This window comes from Notolabrus celidotus, chromosome 3 (assembly GCF_009762535.1).
Source record: "Notolabrus celidotus isolate fNotCel1 chromosome 3, fNotCel1.pri, whole genome shotgun sequence".
Classification (NCBI taxonomy): domain Eukaryota; kingdom Metazoa; phylum Chordata; class Actinopteri; order Labriformes; family Labridae; genus Notolabrus; species Notolabrus celidotus.
This window is the reverse complement of record NC_048274.1, coordinates 7,797,743-7,803,734: the sequence shown is the minus strand read 5'-3', so window position 1 is coordinate 7,803,734 and position 5,992 is coordinate 7,797,743. Positions and strand designations below refer to the sequence as shown.

General features: G+C 38.7%; 1 long non-coding RNA gene across 1 annotated transcript; it reads right to left on the bottom strand.

The window, feature by feature from the left end:
• Nucleotides 1-1,847: 1,847 nt before the first annotated feature.
• LOC117810054 lies at nucleotides 1,848-5,256 on the bottom strand. The gene is made up of 2 exons (XR_004630678.1): nucleotides 5,075-5,256; nucleotides 1,848-2,234 (listed from the first exon to the last, which is right to left on the bottom strand). It is a non-coding gene; the product is annotated as an uncharacterized LOC117810054 (long non-coding RNA).
• Between the last annotated feature and the right edge of the window lie 736 nt (nucleotides 5,257-5,992).

Genomic DNA, 5,992 nt, shown 5'->3' with positions numbered 1-5,992 from the left:
TGCCTTTGTATCCAAAGGTGGGAAATATCCTGTTTAAAGCTGTCAACCTTTGTGTCCGCGTTGTTGTTGGCAGCAGTTTTGTATTGATCCTCTTTTAAAAAGCGCACGTGGAGACCTGACGCACAGCCGCAGCCCCCAGCTGAGCGTCTCCACTGCTCCGCTGTGCGCAACACCTTTAACAGCTGATTCACATGGAAACATGCTTTAAACTTAAAACACCTCCCTGATAGATGAGTGTAATATGAGACCACATGATGTTTGTTCCACGTGACGGAAAATTGATAAGAAAAATGTGTGTTTTGAGTAATTTCTTAACAATCAATTAATCGATAATCGATTAATTGTGGTCATCCCTAGTACGTATACATGTCTAAATAAATATATATTAGGGGTGGGACAAAATATCATTATGGCAATACATCCTGGTCCTGACCTGTGCGATGAAAGTATTGATATGAGGGGCTGAATATTGAAATTTTAATTGGGTAAATACGGCCTCTGTCCAGTCCGTCTCCGTTCCATCAAGGATCTGGATCTGATAGGTTTCTAGTCTAGTCAATGTGTTAACTTCCACTGGATCCGCTCCGTTGCGTTCCGGCTGCATCTCTAATCCGGCAGGTCAGAGCCCTCCGGATCAGATACACATGACCTCTATTTTTGCTGGATGCTGACCTGTTGACAGGTTGTGCTGGAGCACAACCTGTCAACAGGTCAGAGGTTGTCAGAGAACCATAAATACAACATGGATGAGGAGAGGAGGAGGAGAATCCTTGATTCAGTGATTACTGCGGGAAAACCCTGGTCACATGACTCCAGCTATCTGGCGGTGGGTGTCGATAGACAAGAGAGCACTGAGACGGACCGGACACGGATGTTAGACCGGCTGAGATGGGAGGAAAGATGGAGGACTCAAGTCTGCAGAGAGTTCCACTCACCTGTGATGGTGGACTTAACATGACAGAGTCCTACTTATTAGTTAGTGGTCATTATAAAAAAGAGGGAATGCTCCTACGTGTTTTAAACGAGTATGATGTACAAGACTTACAGCGGAGCATGGCAGGAGTTTTACTGAAGACTACAGAGGAATGGATGCTGACTGACAAGATACGACTTTACCTTTTCTATATATGGTGATATATCGTTACATCATTCTTTTGCTATATAACGATTATTGTAGTATTGCTGTATATTGACATCATCGTTATCGTGGGCCAAGTATCGCATATTGTATTGTATCTTGAGTCACCCAGCAATTCCCACCCCTAACATATATCAATATACATATATACTGTATGTATATATGTTTATATATTTATATATATGTGTGTGTGTGTGTGTGTGTGTGTGTGTATTTATATATATAATAAAATGTGCCTTTAAAATCTCAACAAATACATTTTCAAATTGAAGAAAAATGGGATAAGCCAGATTACAAAAGTGAAGGCAGCAGTGTGCATCACTCTGAGAGGTTTCATCATGTACTATATTTTGTGGAGTCCTGTAAGACTGTATCATAAATCTGTAGTGTATTAATATAAAACATCAATAAGTGAACATGCAAGTCTTTTAGCTTGTTATCAAAGTCAATTATTAGGTGAAGGATGTCAGGCCTCTCTTTGTAAACGCAGACACTCCAGACTTTCAATGAAATTGAGCACAGAGGGGATTTCATAAAGCCAAGGCCGAGCACAGAGCTCTTGTCTGAATGAAAAATTGTATTTCTCTGTTTGTCCCCAGGCTTGTGTACCAATAACTTCAAAACATGAGAGATATGGTAAATATAGCGGCTCCCCAAACTGCCTTTTTGAATAACCAAAAAGGAAAACACCATAAAAGACAGGAGCAAACACGCAGTGAGATGTTTTATTCATTTGTTAAAGCCATCAGCAGCTTATTATTGAAAGAACATCAAGGCTGGATTCAGACACAATATATGAAAGAGAAACTAAACAATCTGCATGTGGTGCTGGTCTGATACACTAATGCTACATCTTCCATTCAGGTTATTTTATTAGAGTGTGTGCAGGGAATGTGATATTCCTCCTCCTATAGTTCTCTTCAGACTGTCAGTCACCCCTGGCAGACTGCAGGTGTAAGCCTGAGCAGCCGTCAACAGAGCTGAGCCGGAATCGCACCCCACTGTGGCTGCAAACATTACACCAGGTTTCTCACCTTCACTTCTGAGGCTGCACGCTGCTTCAGCTTTGATGTTTTACATTAACAGCTCTTGTTTCCTGGGTGAGAAAAACACTTAATGCGTGCAAAAGAGTATAAAAAAACACTGCACATACTGTACATCCTCTCAGTTAATAATCAGTGTTGTAAATACAGAGTCCAATTATATTTTTTTACTATATGTATAAACACGCATATGTATAAATATAGTATACACAATAAATATAGATACATAAATACTGTGTATGTGTATATACTGAATATATATATATATATATATATATATATATATATATATATATATATATATATATATACACATATATATATATATATATATATATATATATATATATATATATATATACACATATACATATACACATACAGTGGGGCAAAAAAGTATTTAGTCAGCCACTGATCTTGCAAGTTCTCCTACTTAGAAAGATGAGAGAGGTCTGTAATTTTCATCAGAGGTACACTTCAACTATGAGAGACAAAATGAGAAAAAAAATCCAGGAAATCACATTGTAGGATTTTTAAAGAATTTATTTGTAAATTATGGTGGAAAATAACTATTTGGTCACCCACAAACAAGTAAGATTTCTGGCTCTCACAGACCTGTAACTTCTTTAAGAAGCTCTTCTGTCCTCCACTTGTTACCTGTATTAATGGCACCTGTTTGAACTCGTTATCTGTATAAAAAACACCTGTCCACAGCCTCAAACAGTCAGACTCCAAACTTAACCATGGCCAAGACCAAAGAGCTGTCGAAGGACACCAGGAAGAAAATTGTGGACCTGCACCAGGCTGGGAAGAGTGAATCTACAATAGGCAAGCAGGTTGGTGTGAATAAATCAACTGTGGGAGCAATTGTAAGAAAATGGAAGACATACAAAACCATTGATAATCTCCCTCGATCTGGGGCCCCATGCAAGATCTCATCCCGTGGGGTCAAAATGATCATGAGCACGGTGAGCAAAAATCCAAGAACTACACGGAGGGACCTGATTAATGACCTGCAGAGAGCTGGGACCAAAGTAATACAGGCTACCATCAGTAACACACTACGCCGAGAGGGACTCAAATTCTGCAGCGCCAGGCGTGTCCCCCTGCTTAAGCCAGTACATGTCCAGGCCCGTCTGAAGTTTGCCAGAGAGCATATGGATGATCCAGAAGAGGATTGGGAGAATATCATGTGGTCAGATTAAACCAAAATAGAACTTTTTGGTAAAAACTCAACTCGTCGTGTTTGGAGGAAGACGAATGCTGAGTTGCATCCCAAGAACACCATACCTACTGTGAAGCATGGGGGTGGAAACCTCATGCTTTGGGGCTGTTTTTCTGCAAAGGGGACAGGACGACTGATCCGTGTTAAGGTAAGAATGAACGGGAACATGTATCGTGAGATTTTAAGCCAAAACCTCCTTCCATCAGTGAGAGCATTGAAGATGGAATGTGGCTGGATCTTCCAGCATGACAATGATCCCAAACACACCGCTCAGGCAACGAAGGAGTGGCTCCGTAAAAAGTATTTCATGGTCCTGGAGTGGCCTAGCCAGTCTCTAGACCTCAACCCCATAGAAAATTTGTGGAGGGAGTTGAAAGTCCTTGTTGCCCAGCAACAGCCCCAAAACATCATTGCTCTAGAGGAGATCTGCATGGAGGAATGGGCCAAAATACCAGCTACAGTGTGTGCAAACCTGGTGAGGACTTACAGGAAATATTTGACCTCTGTCATTGCCAACAAAGGTTATGTTACAAAGTATTGAGTTGAACTTTTGTTATTGACCAAATACTTATTTTCCACCATAATTTACAAATAAATTCTTTAAAAATCCTACAAGGTGATTTTCCTGGATTTTTTTTTCTCATTTTGTCTCTCATAGTTGAAGTGTACCTCTGATGAAAATTACAGACCTCTCTCATCTTTCTAAGTGGGAGAACTTGCAAAATCAGTGGCTGACTAAATACTTTTTTGCCCCACTGTGTATATGTGTATATATATATATATATATATATATATATATATATATATATATACAGTTGGTACGAAAAGTATTCAGACCCCTTTTTACATTTCGCTGTGTTACAGCCTTATTCCAAAATTGATTAAATTCATTTAAATTCACTTTTCCCTCAACATTCTACACACAATACCCCATAATGACTACGTGGCTTGGTTTGTTCTCTGGCATGCACTGTCAACTGTAGGATCTTATATAGACAGGTTTGTGCTTTTCCAAATCATGTCTAATCATTTGAATTTACCACAGGTGGACTCTAATCAAGTTGTAGAAACATTTGAAGGATGGTCAGAGGAAATAGGATGCATCTGAGCTCAATTTTGAGTTTCAAAGGAGAGGGTCTGAATACTTTTGTACATGCGATATTTGAGTTTTTTTTATTTTTAATTAATTTCCAAAAATTTCTACAAAACATTTTTCACTTTGTCATTATGGTGTATTGTGTATCGATTGTTGAGGGAAACAAATGATTTAATCCATTTTGGAATAAGGCTTTAACATAACAAAATGTAAAAAAAAAAAGTAAAGGGGTCTGAATACTTTCCGTTCCCACTGTATATACAGTATTTACATACAGTTGTGCTCATAAATCTACATACCCTGGCAGAATGAATGATTTCTTGGGCAGTTTCTGTTGTCATTATGATATAAAAAGAGTAAACACAGTTGTTTGATAATAAATGGCTTCACCTAACCACTAACCATGAGTGGAATTAAAGTTTTTCTTTTATCATTCATATTCTCTGAAAAATGGCCAAAAAAAAATCACAAATTCTGCCAGGGTATGTTAACTTATCAGCACAACTGTATATACAAACAATATATATCCATATACTTAGAGTAAATGAATATAGATATATAAAGGGAATCACCAGTGATCCGCTTTGGTTGCAGAGCAGAGTTGTTCCGTGGTCCTCTAGTGATGCTAGTCTGGATGATATGTTTTTAAAGTGCGTTTATGCATTACTTGTGGTCTTATACTGCATGCTCTGTAGACTTCAGCCTGATACCGGACAGTGTTTTCCTGCCGTTACATCGGGGGCGCACCCGTCGGGTCCCGCCCCCCCCTGGAAGTCAAAGCAGAAGTGATTTAAGGTTCCCTCTCTCATAGATCAGGTCTATACCTTGTTCTTTTATGTAACAGACTAAATATCCTTATGTTATTTATCTTATTTACATGATGGGATGTCATTTCTGTCTCTACATGGTCGCGTGTTCACAATTCTCCTCTGCTCTCTATCGCGCACGGCAGATGCGCACGCAGACAGACAGACAGACAGACAGACAGACAGACAGACAGACAGACAGACAGACAGACACACACACACACACACACACACACACACACACAACCCCCCATGCACAGCAGAACATGTGTCGAGTTTAGCTGCCCCGATACATTTAAATGAATTTAAAAACTGCTTTTGAGCTGAAACAAATGTTGGAAATTTCAATAAACTACAAGTAAAAAAAAAACGAACGGAAATTTCTCTTTTTCCTGTTTCGAAAACGTATCGAACCGTGACAAAAACGTATCGAACCGTGACAAAAACGTATCGAACCGAACCGAACCGTGGATTTTGAGTATCGTTGCACCCCTAATATATATTATATACACACACAATCAAAAAAAATTAAAGAAAGTGAATTGTTTGAAATATTTTAAAAGCTTTTCTTTGTAGGTTTTTATGAGAAAGAAAACTTTATTAAACTGTTTTCAGGTCTCAAGGATACAGATGAGACATTTTGAGAAAAACATTAAATATTAAAATAACTGTTTCTAAAAAAAC